Raw genomic sequence first — 20858 nt, 5'->3', positions numbered from 1 at the left:
TTTTGTTTCCAGAACAGTTATTTATTTTAACTGCATTCTTCCTAAAAATGTGTTCAGCATTAAAATCAAAGCCAAGACACTCAGAAATATTTTGTTTCCAGGTAAAAGAACATTTTCCTCCCAAAACAAACATTCACTCAGGCACAAAGAAATTATTGGCTCCTCAGACAAAATGTGCAGCCTTAAGCTATTGTGCCTTTTTGTTCCATTATGTCTGCAGCAAAGCTTAAATTGACCAGTGATAAAAACATACTTTTTATTTTGTTTATGATCAAGCCAAAGTATATGTCTACATAAATGGATAAAAAATACTTGCCTAATGCAGTTGAAGATGTATTTGGTAGTTCTGGATTGCTTGAATATGATTGATTTTCCTATTTTATCCTTATCTTCCTCAATAAAATAATAATGTGGACGTATATCAGCATAATTCATTTCTGGCCATCAAGGCTCTAAAGACTTCTATAATGTTTCCCTTGAAGTCAGCATATACTTTACCAGATCAGCCATTTGATGTTTTTATGTATACCTTAAGGATTCCTTTGCCCACTAAATCCCTTGATGCTAGCACCTATTTGATAGATTTGTGTCACTTTGGCAGGTGTCTAATTCTATTACAGAGACCAAAACCAGAGAATTAGACCCAAACTTTATAGTGCAGGAAAAATATGAAATGGGAAAATCAGATTAAGAAGCACCTAAGTAACAAATAATAAAATGGCATATCATAAAAGGAACTATCTATCTTTTGATTATTTTTTTTAATATATAGCTGTTGTTTGGGGATTTTTTCCCTTGTATCAAGGAAAAGCTTGGCTTTTGGAAGTACTCAGGAAAAACGATATGGAGCATGGGAAATGTGTGTTTGGTGGGCAGAAGGGGCTTGCAGCCAGAGGGTACCATGCATGGTAGAACATGAGATCACCACTACCTACAAACCAGCAGAGGACAATCACAGTCCTGTGGCGCCCATTCTGCAAGGAATCTGGTGAACACTTTGAGATAATTGCCTACCCTGAAAATGCAGGGCATCGAACTAGCAGGTTAGGATTTAGTCTCCGCTTGAACCACTGCCTTCCTTCAGGGGTTTACCAGAAGGAGAACTACATGGGAGCATCTAAGCTCATGGGAGCCCGCTGTTCCAGAGCTCAGAGCAGAAGCAGCCCATCTCATCTGTGGGTGGGTGGAGAGAAGGCCCATGTTTTAGCCGCTGTCCAAGGCCCCTTTATGTGTCACACTATTTTACGTAAAAACTACGTAAAATACATTTTGCAAGTGACATGATGAATGAGCACAAATATTTCATGGCAATTCATTCTGAGTAATATTTCCCTTAATTCCAACATGCTCAGCCTGCAGATCACAACCACAGACAGGATTTGCAAAGGTCCTGTTTTCTTCAGCGGCGACAGGGGAAAAGGCAATTTTGAAACTTCCGTGCTGAAGGCAAAGCTTAGGATGAGGAATAGGTTGAGAGCCACAACGCTGACATCAAAAATGGCCACCAGGTATATCACAAGGTCTTTGCATTTTTGCATTGGTAGTTTTAGGATTTATGTTTTTTCTGCTTTCTTCTGAAAGATGGAAGTTATCTTTAGAGATGATGATGATAAAAGATTTCCTTGAGCACAGACTGTCACAAAAAGTTATTCAGGACAAAGACCAAATATTATGGGACAATATAAAATCCAAAGGAAATGTCAAAACTGCATCACTTTTTGGAGGGCCCCTCTTGCCTGAGGCAGCCCGATGGACCGGTTGTTTGTGTTTTTGCTCCCTGCCACTTCTTTTGCCAACACCTTCTTCCCAAGGACAGTGTCTTTCTGGACCTAATCCATGCTTGAATGGCCTCAGCCGTGCACAGTCTATCCTGAGCTGCGGATGACTGCTCCAGTGTGTCAGGCAGGACCTTGAACCAGCCACAGCCTCTCCTCAGTGGCTTAGCCTCCACAGACTGTTTGGGGCACCCAGCTGGAACAGTCCTTGGGAATCCTTGTCCATATTGCAGTCTCCTGGTAAAGTCCCTGCTTAATGCTAGAAGGAAGACATTAATATTCTGTCCTTTATTTTTCAGAGCTGTCACTTCTAGTGTGGTGCCTGCTGGGGCTACTTCTCAGCATAAAATATCAGGAGGCTACACAGTGCCCTTGAAATTTCCTCTTAGTGGCAGAAGAGATGCTGCTGGGGGAAAGCAGAGATAGCAGGCTGCCAGCACCAGCAGGCTGCCAGCTACACAGCTCTTCAAGATCCTCCAGGAGAAAGGCTTCCTACCCATGGAAGTCTGGTATCTCAGCATAATCTCTTTTGCCAGATGTTAACTAATCAGCCCAGCCAGAGCGGTACCAAGGTATTTTGGCATTTGACCTCACCCACACCCTCCTCAGGCTCTTTCCAGCTACTGCTACAGTCTCTCCCTCCCTCTGTATGACCAACAGCAGCAACTGCCAGGAACTCAGAGGCAATGACTGTCCTGTTCCCACAAGCATTGGATGGTGCCCTCCCCATGCTGCCTGTGGCTCTGGGCCCAGCTCTCTTTAGATTAAACAGTTCCTGCTGCACAGCATCAGTTTCCTCATGGTGGAACAGGACCTGGTGTCTAGAAAGGGGAATATAGTAGTATGTGAAGACGAGGAAGAAGATGGTCTGGTGGACATATATGCTGGCACTGTCTCTGCAAAAGATGAGACCAATACCTAGACAAAACTTTTTTCTGGACTTCAGAATTTGTTCAGTTAAATTATGATTATAACCTCCCCTGTTATGCTGCCTTTACCTCACGTTCACTGCTTCCCCTTACATGTCCCATGGGTGGCTGATGGGCAGCGTGTGCTCACAGGCACTTTCAGGGGCTTAGAGGTGTTACGTGACGCCTGGAAAACAAACCTAAATATACACGTTTGCTTCCCAGTTGGATAATCAGGATCCTTACCCACTCCCAGACACCCACCTTTCTCTACCATAACAACTTATATACAATTAGTAGCTTTTATAATGCTATAATATTGCAAAGATCTGCACGTGCAAGAGCATGAGAAACCCACTATCTTTCGTTGTAACAACTTTCTCTGATTTTTAGGAATGACCAGTAAATCTGTTTGGTTTAAGGCGCCTTTTGCGACATGCCTCTAAATGGTCCACTGGAACAAAAATATGAATATTCAGTTTACAAAGATGAAGGCACTTTCAGGACTGTGGGTTATACTTCTTGGAACGGCTGTCACTAAATGGAGATGAGGTGCTTTTAAAAAGCTCAGTAGAGAACTTAAATTTAGATGCCTGTGCTTTCCTAAAGCAGTAATCCGATGGACTTTACCCTACTTGTAGCCAGAATTTAGACTACCAGCAACTCATACAAGGTTTACACGTGGCAGAGATCAGAAACTAGCTAAATTATTTGTTGGGAGCTAAGCTAAAACATAAATCTATTTAATGACCTTGAAAAATGGCCTGTACTTGTTCAGAGAAAGCTGCTCTTGTGTCTCCTTGAAGGGTTCTCAACTGCCTTGGCAGACTGATCTCTAACCCTGCTCCAGACTAGTCTGGATAATTTGAAATGAAGACATTTCTCCCCCATTTACACCTCTGTGCACCAGAGCAGGTGAAGCCTGATGGTGGGACTTCCTGGGCAACGTGAGCTGTGGGCTGCCCTGCAACTGCAACGACACTGCTGTTTCATCAGTTGTGTGACGTTTGCGGTGATTAAGATAGCAGCAGGTCAACACTTTTTTGGGGGATCTTTCTTGGGGATGGATCTCATTGCCCATCTCCAACTGCCATTGTTCCATATGAAAAAAAACCACAAGGCCTTGTGAACAGGAATGCTTTGCCTTCTAGGTGCATAACAGGACTCACTGTCCTCCCTCCATTAATCTTACTCTTTTCTTCACTTGCTTTTTTATAGAGCCTCTTGTTCTTTTCTCCTTTCCTGCTTAATTTTTCTCTGCCTTTAACCTTTTGCCTTGTTAATTGATTATTCCTTCTTTGTCTCTCTTTCCTTTCCTCCTTGCCTCCTCTTTGACAGAAGGTGACATGCTGCTCATGCTGGGAGCATCTATCAGATGACTGTGAAAACAAGCTCTGGTTTGTAGACTGCTGGAGGAAATGACAGATGCCCCCTCCAAAGTGACTGCCACATAAGTGCCAAAACACAGAGAGATGAAAGTCAAGTCATTTTCAGGCAGAAATGTATCATCTTACCAAGACCTGAACAGCTAGCAGGAGCCTGTATGCGGTAGAAGTATGAGGCTTTCTGCTCAGGCTGTTCGTCTGGTCTGGCGCTCTTCAGCCTTCCCAGGTACCTTTCCCCTTGACAGACTAAAGATCTTGCTTCCAAATATTCAAATTTGACCTGCACCAGGTTGCACAAATAGAGCATTGCATAAATAAGTACTAATATTTTGCTATTTTCATAAACAGATTTCTGAAATGCTTTACCAAGATCAGCATCCTCTTCCCTGCTCTGCAGAGAGAGACTGACACACAGCACATTGCAGTGGCCAGCTCTGTGTCGCACAACAAAGTGATTACAGAGCCCATACCTCATATGTCCCCAGCCAGGGCTCCACCTTCTCCTCAAGAATAGGATGTTTTGGGTTTTTTTAAATTCTCTTCTACAGAGGCACACTTCAAATACTGCATGATCTAACTAGACATCAGTTGTCTAAATGGTCACCCTTTCACAGAGTCACATGACAGCTACGTGGCACCCTCTTCCTGAAAGGGTCAAACCAAACAATTTTGCTTCCAACTGTTATTCTTTTTTTTTTTTTTTTTTTTTTTTAATAACATCAGTGCTTTATAAATAGGAAGGGTCAAAGTCAAGACCTGAAATTCATTTGCTGGATATGACTTTCCATGCACACTCCATCAGTAAGGGCTGCTTTGACACCCCTGACTAGAACGATGACTAGATTGGTTTGGTTTTGAATGGCTGCCTTGGGAGTCTGAGGACCTTAAGACTGATTAGAACATAAGCAGAAGTTTTTAAAGCCACCAAAACTGCCAGCACCTTCAGCTTCAAAGCTTACATGTATTTTTGGTGGTATAACATTATCTACTTTGCCAACAATATATTAGTATTTATATTATATTAATATTGTAATATTAATATAACAATATTAATACTGGATGGTTTTAAGTGCTGCATTTAATTTACAACTGAAAGTTCTGAAACAACTAATGGTTAACAGGAAAGCAAGACCAGTTCTGAGAGCCCTTCCCCTTTTAATAAAGTTTGCTATGGTAGCTATTTTATGCCTTCTAACTATAAAGGAGAATAGGAATAAAAGTGAATGAATCTTTCATATACTCCAACCCTGAAAAGCACCATTTTGCTCATCTAGTTTGATCTCCTTTGTTTAAAAACAAAACAAAAACAGCAACAAAACCCCCAGGCCACAAAATTTCATCAAGATGTTGCTGAATCAAACCCATAACTTTGACATACTAGTGCCAAGATAAAAAATAAATTCTGCCAAGTCTGCATTTTACAATAGCTAAGATGTGGGGAAACATTTTTTCTTAATAGGAATTGTCTTTAAAAGGTTTATAATACTAACGCTCTGTTGCTTCTTCCTACACACTCAGCATTGTCTTTGGCCCATCACGCAGGAAAGGGTGCTGTGTTACAGCACAGCCTTACCATCTTCTGCTACCTCAGGACTCCTCTCTAACACAGCAATATCTGAAGATCCTTTCAGGCAGCTCTGTGCTTGTCTGAGCAGTACAAGAACCTGCATGAAAAGGCCAAATCTCCTTCAGGTTTATAAAAGTTTTGCATATACCAATATCAGCAATATGTCAGACTAGTGAAGACACATTATAGATATAGTCTGCTATGGAGAAAAGTTGGGCTTGTATATGGTGGCTATGTCTCTGAAGTGGTTGGGCAAGTCACATCTTCCAGATCCAACCGGTCCCTCAGCCCCATGCCCCACAGCAGTCTGCAGCTTGGTCAGCTGTGTCAATTTAAGGGAGAAGGTTCTCTAAGCCAAGTCTTGCTGAAACAAAATCTTAACAGTTTTTTTCTAGGAGGCAGTTTGAGCACTAACATTTTTTTCTTTTGCTGCAAAGCCAATTTAGAAGACTTTTCCTCTCCCTGTCTCTCCTTTCTGGACTCCAGAAACTATTTCCTTTGCTCTTCTCCAGTGTTATGCTGAGGTAACAGTTTAGCACGTCATGCTCTAAAGCATATCAGTAAAATGATCCAGATGATTGAAAATGGATCCAAATTAAAAACATGCCACAAACAGTCATTTTTGAAAGCCTGGCATATGTTATGGTCTGGCGTACATGGCATCCCCAGAAAAATTTGTATCAGCACATTAAAAGGGTGCTGGTGAACTGCAGAATGGAGATGAGAAGGAGCGCTATGGAAAGATCAGCAGCCCTTTGGCAGGCAGAAATAACACCCATGGGATGCCAGCCCTGTCCTTGGGCTGCGTGTGGTTTTCTGTAACAGGCAATCCCGTCCCAAGAAGCTCCTGCTTCTCTCTTCTTCCCACCTTCAGATACTTGGTCCCTCTCCACAGTGCCAAGCACTCGTGCAGCTGTGCTGGAAGCTGGGCCAGGCGACTGCTCTGGGTCAGAAGTGATGCTTTTGTACCCAGGGGCAGGAACTCCTAAACCAGCACGTCTGCTAAAGAAAGTATGAAATGACTATAACCTGGATTTGAGACTCTGTGTGTTTTGTTAAGCCAAATCATTCCGGAGATTTAAAGAGCAGTCAGGCAAACAGCTCAGTGGGAAGTGACCTCCAGAAAGGCAAGGGACAGAGAGACTGGAATGAACAACGAGGACAATTACTACACCGCGAGCACAGTCACACCGAACATTTAATAAATAATCTAACTTCCTTTCCACCTCCATTTTCTTTTCCTGTTGTTTCCTTGTCAAGCTGACAAGAAATAGCAAGTATATTTAAAGACTAAAGTCCAGTCAGAATCAAGTTAGTCATATCCTTTTACTCAATGATGCTACTGACATCCAGTTGATCAAAATCAGATGTCTGAATCTGGGCCTAAGACCAGTTATATCGAACAACATATTGAACAGAGAAGTCCAGTTGCTTGTAAAAGGCAGTTTCCTGCAAAACACAATTACACACCAGACTCCTTTCTGAGAACGTCTCTTTAAATATTCTACAGAAACACATACTGTACTTCCATAAGAAAAGGGAATGTCATTAATTAAAAGAGGTGTGTCAAAATTCTTAGTCTCAATAATAACACATAGGGTAAATAGAGATGAATGACATGAAAAGTTCTCAAACACTTGGCCTGTGCAATGTATCAAATCCCTTGTGTCTTTCAGAGTCTCACAGAACAAAAGCCAAGAGTGTCTACTCTGAAATGACATTGCATCTGATCCACTTACTGAAAGGTAAATATTTCCATTACTAAAAATATGAAAAGGTGTGTTGTGGGCATGCTACAAGTACAAAACATTGGAAGCTCCAAGAGGGCAAGGAACTCTTGAAGCGGGATATGTATGGAAAACTCAGCAAGACCCCATGCTGCAGTAAGGGACAAAAAAATGGAGTGCATGAGCAAGATATATCAGCCACATGTAAGTGCACACTTAAGTCCTCACAGTTCTTGTCCACAGCATGCTGAATTTATCCTCTGCCTACATGACATACATAGTACAAGTCATGGATCTTTCTGTAGGAATAGAATAGTCACGAGCTGTTTCAGGAGTCTTAAAAGGACTTAAATAAGGGAGCTGAAGCGTGTCCTTCTGTCCTTCCCTCTGATTTAATAGGGCCTTTTGTACTTCAGTTTGAGTTACCTTGTTCAGTGAACAGATGGAATATCAATGTACTTTCATTGAAATTACTTGGCAAACAGAAGGCTGCCCATTGCAGCTTTTTTTTACCACATCCTATACATCAACTGTTGTTTTTACCTCTGAACTATTAACATGCTTTTTCATTTCAGATGCTAGGGTCACACCTATAAAAATGGCCAGGAAGGACAAATGAGTAGTGACAGGTATACACTTAGACCTTTTATTCTATCAAATTCGTTCCAGCAACAGTTGATTTCCAGAATCGATACTGACTGACCACCAGTCATTCTAAATATCTTCATGAATCAAATCTTATTCCGTATCACACTGCATCTACACAGACAGCATAAGAAAAGCAAAACCCTGAGAGTTTCAGTTAGGCACATCTATGATTGATGGGGCTAAGTTCACTGTATGCACACATGTACTTGCTGAATAATTTGTACTTAGCATGCTTTCCAATTTCCAGGGGAATGCAGAAGCTTTAACCAATCCATCTACATGTTTGCAAGACTGATAATACAAGCCTCTTTACAAGAAAAGAGTTGTTTCCCCATCCTCGGCTAGACGAGTTATCAAGAAGTTTCGAGCAAAGCAAGGACATTTCATGCCTGTAAATACTTCATGCTGATCTCTAGCAATGATAACAAGATTACGACCTTGAATCAGTGGCACCAGTCACCAGCCAGTGGCAGCAGACCCATTTGTTCTGTGATTTGCACAAAAAGCCATGTTTTTATATGAATGCTTGCGAATACCTGCTGTTCTTGGACTAAGTGCATCCAGGATGGCCCACTGGAGGTGGCAGTGGGATGCAGCTTCCTCTTTTAAATCACTCACCATTTCCCTCCAGTGCCCTAGGAACCTAAATTTGCTAGATACTTTCTGTGTGACTGCTCCAAAGCCTACTGGAGTGCCCAGATGCAACATAAGTGGGAACGCTCAGCACCTATGCCTGAACCCCAGCTGGGTCTCAATTTCAAGTTGAATTTGGGCATTGCCAGTTTGTGTGTGGAATTCCTAAAGCCAAGGTCCTGCTAAAGAAAGGGCAGAATTAGGTATTCAGCACATGATGAGCTGAGCCTGGGACAAAGGTAACCCAGCTGACCGCAGGATGATCTGAAATCCTGCCTCTCCTCTGGGCCTGCAACCAGTGCTTCAAGCATCCTCCCATGGCTCTAACCTGGTTAGCAATGCAAGACTGAAAACACCTCCTGGATTTTGGATACTGAGCTGACCTGGTGGCTGTTAATCATCTTTTCCTGAAAGCCAAGGAGTTCAGGTCTCAGGGGCAGATTTGTCTAATCGTTATTCCAAGATAACCCAGGAGTGTGAGCCTCTAACTGTGGACTCCAGAGTCCACTCAGGTGGGTTTAGACATCCAGGACCTTTACTGGCTCTAGTCCTTATTATTTTTTGTTCAGGCAGCAATGAGAGGACCATCAAGCCTAATCTGGAACAACGCCCATTGTAAGTAAGGCCAGAATATACCTGCTAACATTTTTTCATTAGTACTTTCTTACATATTTGTTGAGCAAGAACAGGTGGCTCCTTAACAACCCTCCTGAGCATCTTTAAGTTTCTCATTTGTACTGAACATTTTAAAAAAGGGAAAAAAAGAAAAGGACTAACTGAAAAAAAGAGCAAAAGCAGTCACTGACTTTTCTGGAAATTATTCTGATTCCTTAGTGAGTAAGAAGGGTTAAGCAAAAATGGTAGATTATTAACAATTTTCACCAAGCAATGAAAGCCCTGAGCTTATATTTAGCCATCCTTGGTATTCAGCCAAAGAAAGTAGCAGCAGCTTCCATTTAAGGTTTGGTGCCAATTCTCTAGGTTAGATACTGCATTCTTTCTTGATATTGTAGGCAGTACCAGTAAGATCAGTTCTTGTTATTCCATCTAAAAAGACAGTCACCGCACTGAGCCTAATTACTTGCATTCCCAGCTACCCAGGAAATGTCAGGAGGACCCTGGATATGTTGAATAAGCAATTCATTCAATGCTTGCACTGAAAATGAGTGGCTTTTTAAAAGCATGTGATTGACTACCTGGTTTTTGCAGCTCTCCAGCCATTCAAGAAGAAAACAGCACTGTTATCTATTTTAAGCACTGTGTCATTTCAGACAATTGCAAACTATGTTAGCAAGCTGCAGTGCAGGCATATTCAGAGGTTTCACACCATTACTAGAGGCCACAGAGCTTTGATAATTATTTTCACTTTTCACCTGCTCAACCAGAGTAGCTGAAAGAGATTAATTTCATGCTATAACTGAATTCCCAAAGGAACCCGAAGCCTCTGATTGCACACATTGCGGCTCAAACACAGCAGCTCGTTCATACACTCTAGAGGGCTTTGGGGAATAAGAACAGCACTGCCACATAAATACACGATTCACACCTGCAAATCAACTGGTAGCATTAACACACTTGGAGATAAATCCTGTAGTGGGATACCACAGCAGACCTTTCATTTGTTCATTTTTACTGTTTTAACAGACAGCTTAATGTAAAGAAAACCTTTGTACTCAGTCAGGCAGCATATTTCAAAGTGAAGTACTTTCCACGCTGTATAATTACATGGTGGAACTTACTGGTCCAGAACATTGAGGTGGCCAAAAGTGCAAGTGAGTTCAAAAGGGACTTTGTGCAGGCTAAGTTCAGAGACAGCCGCTCAACATGATGCTCTAGATGGAATCACCTTCCCAGGAAGCTCCCTAAAGTGCTGGACCTAGGAAGAATGATCAGGGAAAGGATAATTTTCAGTATCTTCTGATTTTATGCACTTCCCTTAAGCGTTTGCTACTGCCTCTTGTGGGACACAGGACACTATGCAGGGCAGACTTCTGGCTTAACCTAACATGACCATTCCTCCATACTCACCAGCACTAACTAGAGTTACTGGCTGACACGGATGTTGTAGTTTTGCTCAAGGTGACCTCCCTGAATCTGGTACCCTTCCTGCAACCAACTGAATGTCTGTACATGGGAGTCTTTAATAAAAGGGATACTGAGTGTGTTTACACAAGTTAATTACAGCCAATAGGTCTGACCAGACCCAATCTAAGTGACTTCCTTCTCCGTCCTTCCTCTGATTTCCTGCTATCTTCTCCCCCACAGGGCATATGCCAGAGTTATATTTCAGACAAGGTAATGTTATTTCTTCTTCCAAGAGATGTACTGTTTTGTTATTTTCCTAAAAGAATATAAATAACTGAGTCTGAAAATCTTTCTAGCACTGCTCAAAATATGTTCCAAAAGCTCTAACAGAAAGTCTCAATCCCCGTTTGTTTCATATGAACTATATGAGGCTTACACACCTGGTTGTTAAGTTGAAAATTTTTTAAAAAGAATTCACTTGGAAATTTGACTGGTCGATGAGAGAGGATATTTCCCCCTGACTTTCCCTGCAGTGTACTGAAGTCAGAAATGCAAAAAGGGAAACACAAAGAGCAACTGTCTAGAGGGTAGGCAGCCTTTCTGGGCTTGTAAACTAGATTCATATCCAATCACTTGCACTGCAACTGATGAGCTGTTGTAGTAAAACACACCAAATTCCTAGCAGTTCCCCAGTTGATTTGCAAGGCTTGTAGGGCACATCCTGAGCATGAGACAAATGTACCCAGTTTTTATTTAAAAGAGACTTGCAGCTCCATTTGTATTGGCATTTTAAACCCTATTAGGCATGAGTTCTGGTGTTATTTTTACGGCATTGGTTGACCCCTGCCAAATCATCCACATTCATACATCAGAGAAAGAGGAAAATATTACTCTTGGCTTACAAACATCAGAGAAATGGAAACGTATTTAGAGAAATCTTTAAGACATGTTTTGTAATATAATATATCCCACAAAACTTATAGGATAACAATGTTATCCTGCTCTCTAGCCTTGACAGGATCATTACACATAGGTATTTCCAAAAGCCTCCTTTCATATCAGGGAGGAAATTTCATTAAATCACAGCTTTCGTGTGCCAACCATAAGTATCAGCTGGCTTCTATTTTCCTTGAAGTGCATTGTAAGTATAATACTAAATCCTTACAAATACCAAGAGATTCAGGGTCTGTTCCTGCAAGGTGCTAAATGTCTTCATTCCTTTGCAGGTCAGATAAGCCCCTACTGTCTATCAAATGCAATGCTGAAGCGTTGCTTTCTTTTAGTGGCATTATTTTTTTAAATGCAGTTGTGCGGGGCTTCAGATATATAGTCAGCTCTGCTCTGTTACTTATTGGCAATTTATCTGGGTTACAGACTAACCTTGCTGCAGGTAGAGACACATCATATGGCTCTGTGCAGAACCGGCTTAGTGCTGGTTTATTACCACAGGGACAGCGCTGCACGAGTGCACCTGTGTTGCTCCACGCTACGGTCTGGAAGCAATGCTGTTGGGTGGAAGCAGTCCAGCTAGTAAACGCTACCGCTCTGCCAGATTGCAATTAGTCCCCTGAAGAACCACAGAGCTGTCTTTGCTCAGAACTCAAGGAACTAAAATATTGAAAAGCAGTAGAGCTATCACTGCAAAAAAGACGACAGATCTAGGGCAGCTCCAACCAAACAGGCTAGTGGCCTTGGGTCGAAAAGGAACAGTTGGGGCAAAGAAGAAAGAAAAGTGACATAAGCAACAGTAGCTCTGACTACTACTCCACCCATGATGGAAGGAAGGAGGCTGGAAACATGACCATAGCGACAAGCTCTTCTGCTCTCCAAAAGGGTTTATTAGCCTGGGTGCAGGTTCAGATGGAACCACCTTGGGTTCAACATCCAAACAACACACTTCTGAAACCAAAACCTCCAGACAATGTGACATGTCTACACCAGAGCATCTGTGCAATGTACACTTTTAAATTCAAGATTTCACCCTAAAGATCAGTTGCTCTGAAGACTGCTGCACCAGGCTCTAGCACACAGGATAGACACTTTCAGAAACCTAGGACAGGGCTCAGCCTTGTCCTTATTATGTCCTGTTGTCTGGGCGAAAAGGACTTCCTGCTAAGCATGTGGGTTTCAGGTTTTTGTGTGGCATCTAGCTTAACGTGGCTAGCACTGGGCTTCAGATTCGCTGTGGGGGTCAAGGACCTAAAAGTGGGCACTGACGTCCCCTACATGCCTAAATCGTTTTTTTTAAGCTCTGGCTTCCACCACATAAAGCAAATGCATTGTGCTGTCCTGGCCATGCAAGTATGTTTGTGTCAGTTTAGAGCTAGCTATTGAGAGTAGCTACAGCAGATGGTGATAGGGCAGGTACCCCACTTGTAGTCCTGGCTCTAGCTTAGGATCTTCCCAGGTGGCAGGAACCACTCAGGTGAAAAACCCAGGTCTCCTTCTTCCCCAGAAAAGCTGACTTCCAGGGTTTGGCAGTCGCTGTGCAGAGGCTTTTTTGGCAACAACTTTCTACTCTTAGAGGCTGCAGTCTGCCTAAGGTGTTCAACTTCAGGTTTGGATCTGATCAATTCCTTATCGATATCTAAGAGCTTCCTGAGTCCCGCTGGCAGTAGAGATTTTCCCCATTTTTGCTTATTAAAAAGTGATTTTCTTTATCTGTTTTGGTAGCCCTGCCTTTAGAAGCCAGCATCAGACAGGCCAGTTTTGTTTAAGCATAATGCATACATAATGTGAGGGACCAGTGGGAACTGCTCTTCTTTCTATACTGGGTTGAATGGCAGCGAGTCCAGTGACAGTTTCGCTGATGCATGGTAACTTGCCAAAGCAGCAACCTTTGAAGACATACTGTAAATGGACAGCTGTGCCTGCCTGTCTTCTCAGCAGTGCAAACTTTCAACAAAGACAAAAATTAAGAGTTGTCACATAGGAGATATGGACTGCTTGATGAGAAGAGCCCTTTGCAAATGAAAAACATCTGTACGCACTCAAGGTGTTCATTCAGGAAGAGGGAACGCAGGTCCCTTTGAATAGTGATGGGGCTACATAGCAGTGACTTCAAAAGATCTAGAGCCTACAGCAGACAACTGTCTATTACTGAGCTCATCGCAGTGCAGGTATAAGGAGAACTGGTGCAATCTGTATCAGAAGCAAGAAGCAGAGCAGTCTGCAAACTTCTGCAATACATTTGTCCATCCTGATTGAAATGCTGAATTTATCAAAACCAAGCACTTCATGGAAGGATGGCCAGTTGAAGAAAGCAAAATACATACTTTGATTGATATATACACTTTGTCTGATAATTTGCTTTGTGAAAAATCAAGAACCTCAAAATAGAATACAATTATAAATCTCCGCATGAAGTTTCAAATTTACTTCTCCTGAAGGAGAATCTTTCTGCATGCAGTTTTCTAAGGGAGTGTGGATCAGCAGCGGGCAATGATTTTGCACCTGCATAAAGCATTAGTGACATTGGTACAGTAACAAAATATAAAGCTTGGGTATCTGTATTTTAAAAACACATGCAAGAAAATGGAGAAGCTGTCAAAAAAAAACAGAAGTCATTTGAGAGCATCAGAAAATTGCTTTTAGTGAAAAATGAAGGCTCTCATTCTGAGTCTGTTAAAATGAGCAAGAGGTGACTTGCTTACGGTTTCAGTACTCCCATGGGAAAAAGTAATACTTGAAAGGCCCTGAAGTTTAGGGTAGAAAAGCATAACAGGAACCAACAACTTGAAACTGAAGCCAGTCAAAACTCAATTAGAAATAAGGAAAAAAAATAATAGGGACAACAAGATAATATTTGAACAAGTAGTACTGGAAATGATGGATTCACAGACTTTGTTGTCTTCAGATTAATACCACAAGCTTCTCTGGAATACAAGCTTTAGCCAGCAGAAGTCCTTAGGATCAATACAAGGGTAATGAATGCAATTTAATGGCCTGTAACACATGGGAGGTCAGACCAGATGATCTAATGGTCCCTGTGGCTTTATAATCTAGGGACAATCATATAAGATGAAAGTGTAGAGGGCAGAGTAATGAAATGAGTCAGGAGCGTGTATGACAGTCTTTGCCGGGACTACTGTGCTACAAAATTAAGAAGTATAGGACTTTCTTTTTTCTTTCATGCCTGTCCATCTTTTGATTTTGTTCCTCCATCGGAAGGCATTTTGTGGATAGATTTCATCACTGACTGTAAACGTTTTTACAGAATTCTCTAGGTAGCACATCACTAGGGTCATATTGGGACTTCTGTTATAACATTTATGATCATAATTTCCAGGTAAAAGCCTGCTTTTCAAATTCGCATTTTGCATGTGTGGTCTCAAGAGAAATTTTAAAATGATTGAGGGAGGCCAGTTGTCCTGGTTTTGGACTGAAATCAGAAGAAAATCATTCATCTGTAAGAAGATACTTGGAATTCTTTTCCACTGCTAATTCAAAAAACCAAACTTTCAGGTGGCAGGTCCATGGAGGAAACTAGCGCTGCTGAACCATTCTGCACAATGAATAGTAGCAAATGATCTCTAGAGAGCAGTTTTGAATATTTACAGGACAGAGTGCATCCTTCCTTGAGTTAAACTACTGACAGTTTTATGGAACGACAAATCTTTTTCTGTGAATTTTGGGCAGAAATGTTTGTGTATTGGTATTTTCTTGATATTCCATAGAATAAACAAAGAACTCTAGAATTTAACCAGAATCAATGGAGACTGCAGCTGTGTGGGAGATGTGTGGTCTCACATCTGCACAGCATCCTATGCTATCAGGTCCTGATTCATCTTAGGATGAGTCTAAACAAGTTAAGCAGAGGGACTTAAGCACTTTTCACTAAAGGTAACCTGACAAGACAGAGAGTTTTCACACTGTGTCTCTATAATACAGAAACCAGCTGAAAGATATCCATTGCCCCATATCTTTTTAGATCAAGGGAGTAAAGATACTACCCAATGTGCGGGAAGCCAGGGCTTCAACCAACTACCATGGTGGCCTTCTGGTATCACCATGTAATACTTCAGTAATTGTTTTAATAACTTTAAAACTGTTTTGCACTGAATACATTGATTCTTTGTTCACTTTTTACTGAAAAGTTATTTACCTGAAGCCCTAAGTAGAGAAGGTTTATGGTATGGGACATTAAGCAAACTATATCCTACTCAAGGAAGAGTAATGATATTACAACCTTACAGAGAGCTGATCATTAATTTCAGTATGCAGAAAGCAATTTATTTTCAATATGTAATAATCACTGGGAGTGTAATACTACCTTTGTGAAGGACTCAGCTTTTTGTAAAAGCAGCAGCTGGAAGTGATATTCAGGTGCAAGGCTGATTAAAGAGACACGTGATTTAGTGAGATACCTGCTTCCTTATGTGACCTTTGGCAGGTTACTTGAGATAGACCCATAAAAGGACTGAAGCATGGCCAGGGCAGTTGCTCAGCTCCCAGAAGGGATTTCTCAAACCAGCTGGAGTTCCTACCTACACTATCCACTAGGCAAACAGTTGGCTGCCTCCTGTGAATCTCCAACCCTGAGCAGGGCTGCACCTGGATTAGCCAATGGGAAATAACAAAGATCTGAAGCTCTTCTACCAGCTTGTAGCCTCAGGTTAAACACCATCAGTACCTTCCTTGATTTTGATCCAGGGAAATCACCTACTCTTCTTACAGATAAGACAGAGCCAAGGGACAAAGCAATGATACTGATAAAGCAGTTAAGCAGAGCACTCAGAAAACGGGAGACTCATTCAATGCCCTCCTCTGCTGGAATGATTTCCAATGTGCGTTTCTTAACTGTCATTTACCTAAGCCACCCATCTGTGGTCTGTTTGTGGCCCCTCTCTGTCCCTCCTGTCAGAGGTGGGGCTCTGTACCACAGTGAATGCAAACTTCAGAAGCACGTGACCCCACAGCATGGTGAGAGAAGGGCCTTGCTGGGTCTGGGCTCCACTCCCAGCCCTGCTTCTGTATTTAACCACGGCTACTGATGCCAAACGTCCATTGGATCACTTCTAACACAACCTCTTCTGGCTGTTCTTGAAAGTCAAATGGTCATGGCTCCTTCCCATGCTGGTGCAGAACATGCCTAGCCCAAGGCAGACTCAGGCCACTGAACGGTGGGAGCTTCCAAGCTGCCCCAGGGAGGAGATGACACCTGAGCCAGCAGCAGCTTGGGAAACGATCCATCAGCAATAGACAGCAGGCCCCTTCACCAGTGAGAGCGTTGGTGTCCACAGATTCCCCGATGGCTCAGCAATTGGGTGACTCAGTCTGGATTTTAATGGAAATAAAACTTCCTAATTTGATCTGTGTGGGGATCTGTCTCTTCCTCACTCATAGCTTTTGAACTGAACTTTCAAATATCAGCCAAAGTAGGCAGAGAAATATAATTTTCCAGCATAACTGAGCTCATAGAAAAAGGCAGCTGGGAAGAAGAGTGAGAAGAGAGGAACTACTAGGTCTTTGACCCATCAAATTTTTTGCATTACAAGCAGTCATACAGGTTTAAAGGTACTCATGTCTTCAAAACTATTTCCTATTCTGTGATAGAAAGTGCTGTTGGATACATTGATATGATTTGTTTATCCATCTCCTCTGCCACAGGTATTGGCTTTCTATCACAAAGAACTGGCACCTTCACCTCTACCTTGCATGAAACACTGTATTTTCAAGTCTGGAAAAAATGGAAGGAAATTAATGGGAATGCTTAATTCTTCATAATATTCATGCTAAATAGAAAAACCCCCCACGTATATATTAGTCCATGAAGCATTCATACAAAATCATAAATAATCAGACAGGTGGTCTTGATCATGTAACAAAATTATATAACAAAAATATTCAGAAATAGTATTTGTACTTAAATTTAGTAGTCAATTTGTTAACTCATTCCTGCTATTTGTAGTATATCACTTGTACATATAAAGAGAGATATAAAATAATCTTGGAGCATATTATGATATATGTGTGTATGGCTGCAATAATTAATCTTATCTGATAATCAGCAAGCTACTTTCAGCTCCTACAGCCAAGAAAGGAAATGTAGCATCATAGTTTTGTTCTGATTAACTCACATGTTTAGCAGTTAAGGTTTGCATTTCACCATCAGAGGAAATTTGGTTGTTTATTTCACTGAAAATAGAATTAGCTTATTAAATGCATTACAGTACTGTGTATTGATCTTAAGGAAAAAATAGCATTCATTAATATAGTGCAATTTATGCTATACATGTTCCTCACATTGTGTAACACCTTAACATGTTAATTCTGAACATTCTAGTTGCCATATTACAGAAGAGTAATTATCGTATCCAAATCATTGCCAATGCTTCCCACCAAAGGGGCTTCTCCCATCTAAATACACATAATTTCCTCAGACTAAAACAGTGCCCAGTGTTCCTTCATACCCCCTGCTGCTCCCACAATGCCATTCTGGTGCTACGTCTCACTTCTCCCACCTTAGTCTATATACGCAACTCATACCTCTTATTGTACCCACTGCCAAAGTGGGCCCTAGCACCCCCCTTAAACAGACAAGTGCCACCTCTATCCCTCTGACTTTTTTTTTTTTCCTCCTACTCATCCACATGCTGGGCTCCACAACCCCTTCTGGGGCTGAATTCCACATAGCAAACAGGCTGGGCTTCCAGCCCATCAGAGATCTGACTCACTTGTCTCAACTTCACCACACCGTGGGTTTTCCAGAACAGAGCTATTACATAATTTCAGCCAGCTCCCTTCAAGCAGTCAGCAGTTCAGCTGCCAAGAATACTGTACGTGTAAAACGTCAGCAAAATTAAATGAAGGCGTCAAACTTGATTCAAATTACCTTTCCCTTGATGACTCGTAGAGAGCTTTAGTAGTAATGCAATTTCTATTCAGAGGCATCCTTAACACAAAGTAAGAAAAGTCACAAGTCCTGAGTGTCGATTAAAGGCCCCAGGTTCATTCCATCAGCAAAATGAAGGTGTCGTAAGTAATCTCAACTAGACGTGCTGCACTGCCTGCATAGCCTGCCACTGATGTTGACAAGTATCTGGACTTATGCCTCCCGGGTCTCATGGCAACCTACAGATATTGTTTAATTGCTTATAAATGACCAGATTTCTAAAGGCCAGAAGCAATCATTGTAACGATCAAATGACCTTCTACACGCACATGTCATAGTATTTCAGCAAGTGACTCAAATATTAAGGTCCTGACCACCATTAAGCTCTTAACCAGAAAGTCTCTCTACTAGAGCTGCAAGTGCAGTTAGACCTATTAAACTTTCACAGCATGTAATGCCTTATCATAGATGTTATTAATTGGCAATGGATACACAATTGCCTGTGATAGATTTAAGACAAAGGTCCGAGAATGTATTTTTCTAAGTAATTTTTATTTAGGTAGATGACTAAAGGAGCCAAATGACAATTTCATATCACTGGGGGTGCAGCGCACAAGCAGGTTCTCAGCTGCTAAATTCTCAACTTCTTTACCTTGGTCTACAGATCATGTCTGGACACGTCAGTCTGCGACGCGAGATTCTTGTGTAGATTTTCCATGACTCTGCATCTCTTACGATTCTCATGAGTCAGTTTTCAGAGTTCCTGTGAGTGAGAGCAGTAGTAATAGTTCACTCATTAGCAATGTCTCTTTCCATATATAACTGCTCTAGATGCAAATACATACGGAGACATAGTTTGTAATTACGGAATTAATTTTCCTCTAGACAAAAGAAAGACCAAGGCTTAAAAGCTTAAAGGGCTTTTTGGTAAAGGGCTTTTTTATTATTAAAAAGATGTTCTCTGGGAGTTTATATTTCATTCTTTTCAACAAACTGCAGTGTACTGGAACTTGAAAAGAAAAAATCAGAGTAGGTTAAAAGCAAATAAATTAAAGTTAATACAAGAGACTTAATATCTACCCATTATCTACATCTCTATTGAAAAAATTTACTTTTTCTGTTCCTCAAAAATTAACAAATTAATATTTTTATAAACTATCAGAACTGTGTACTGGAGTTTTTCTTCTGCGACAACTAATTACTAACTCATGAGCAATTTGAGAAGGAAATCCTCCTACAACAAACCAAGACGGGAATAATGCAGCAGCATGTCTATCATTAGCATAACAAAAAAATTATCTTAAGTACAAATTCAACTTAGAAAGCAAAATTAATTATACTGCACGGAGAAAATTTCTCCAGAACAGGTCTCAAGCTTAGAGCAATCACTTTCAAGTCTGAAGTAGTTCTGCAAAGCAGAACGCTATTATTTTGACAATTTTTCTCATTTTTCTCATAACATTATGTCTCCATCGCCAAAACAGGACAAACTAAAAACTCATCACCGCACAGCTCCACAGCCTGCCTGGATTCGGTGTGTTAACTTTGGACAAGGCACTCTCACAGTTCTCCCCTTATCCTGGTACGTGGTTGCGGTATCAAGGGAGGGAAAACCAGAGAGCAGACTGACACGGGGCTCTTCAAAAGTTTCTTGTGTCCCGACTGCTCCCCAAAGCCTCTGCTCGCTTTAAATTCCCGGCAGCAGATCTGTTTCAGGGGATGACCGTGAAGAATCACAACCCGTTCAGGAATCGCACACACACACACACACACCCCCCCACCTCCGCCCCCGGGTAGCTGCCGGCAGCGCGGGCACTTTACCGAGCACCCCAGCGCCCAGCCCGCCGCCTGCCCACCCCCGCTGCGGGGAGCCGCGGCAGCCACCCCAACCCGACCGCGTTTTCTGTGAACCAGCGGCCAAGCGACAGAGGCTCCATCCGCCTCCCGCTGCCTCAGCCCTCTCTCCCCCCTCAGAGACTTAAGGACTGATCCAGAAAGCACAGGGAAAGAGGTTCCCTCTGTGCCCCCGCCGCCACTTTCCCGTCAGGAATTAGCCCCTCAGCGGCAGACCCGCCCCCACCGCGGGCCGGGGGGAGCCCGAGACTGACCGCCCCCCCCCCCCCAGCCCCACCTGCTGCCCGCCCGGCCCCGCTCGCCCTCGGGCGGCCCTTTCCCGCCTCCCAACGGCCCGCCTCGCGCTGGCGGCCCGGCGGCGGGAGGGGGGGGAGGGGGAAGGGCCGCCGGCGACCGCGCGAAGAAAAGGAGCGAAGCGGCCCCGCGCGGGCGGGAGCTCAGTCCCGCGTCCCGCTGCCGCGCGCCGCCTGCCCGCGCGCTGATTGGCCGGTAGCTCGGCCGG

General features: G+C 42.5%; 1 protein-coding gene and 1 long non-coding RNA gene across 4 annotated transcripts in view; one reads left to right on the top strand and one right to left on the bottom strand.

The window, feature by feature from the left end:
* Positions 1–18749: 18749 nt before the first annotated feature.
* LOC142600931 (uncharacterized) lies at positions 18750–20798 on the bottom strand. 3 transcript variants are annotated; one of them, XR_012834423.1, is made up of 4 exons: positions 20634–20798; positions 20133–20209; positions 19615–19736; positions 18750–19265 (listed from the first exon to the last, which is right to left on the bottom strand). It is a non-coding gene; the product is annotated as an uncharacterized LOC142600931 (long non-coding RNA). The 3 variants fall into 3 exon arrangements; XR_012834422.1 differs by having other exon boundaries at positions 19615–20209; XR_012834425.1 differs by lacking the exon at positions 20133–20209.
* Positions 20375–20858, top strand: part of CSRP2 (cysteine and glycine rich protein 2) — an 85992-nt gene continuing 85508 nt past the window's right edge. The window contains exon 1 of the mRNA XM_075747357.1: positions 20375–20378. The gene's annotated coding sequence lies outside the window, so the exon portion shown is untranslated. The remainder of the gene's footprint in view (positions 20379–20858) is intronic.

Source organism: Balearica regulorum, chromosome 1 (assembly GCF_011004875.1).
Source record: "Balearica regulorum gibbericeps isolate bBalReg1 chromosome 1, bBalReg1.pri, whole genome shotgun sequence".
Taxonomy (NCBI): Eukaryota; Metazoa; Chordata; class Aves; order Gruiformes; family Gruidae; genus Balearica; species Balearica regulorum.
This window is presented reverse-complemented; position numbering and strand designations above follow the sequence as displayed.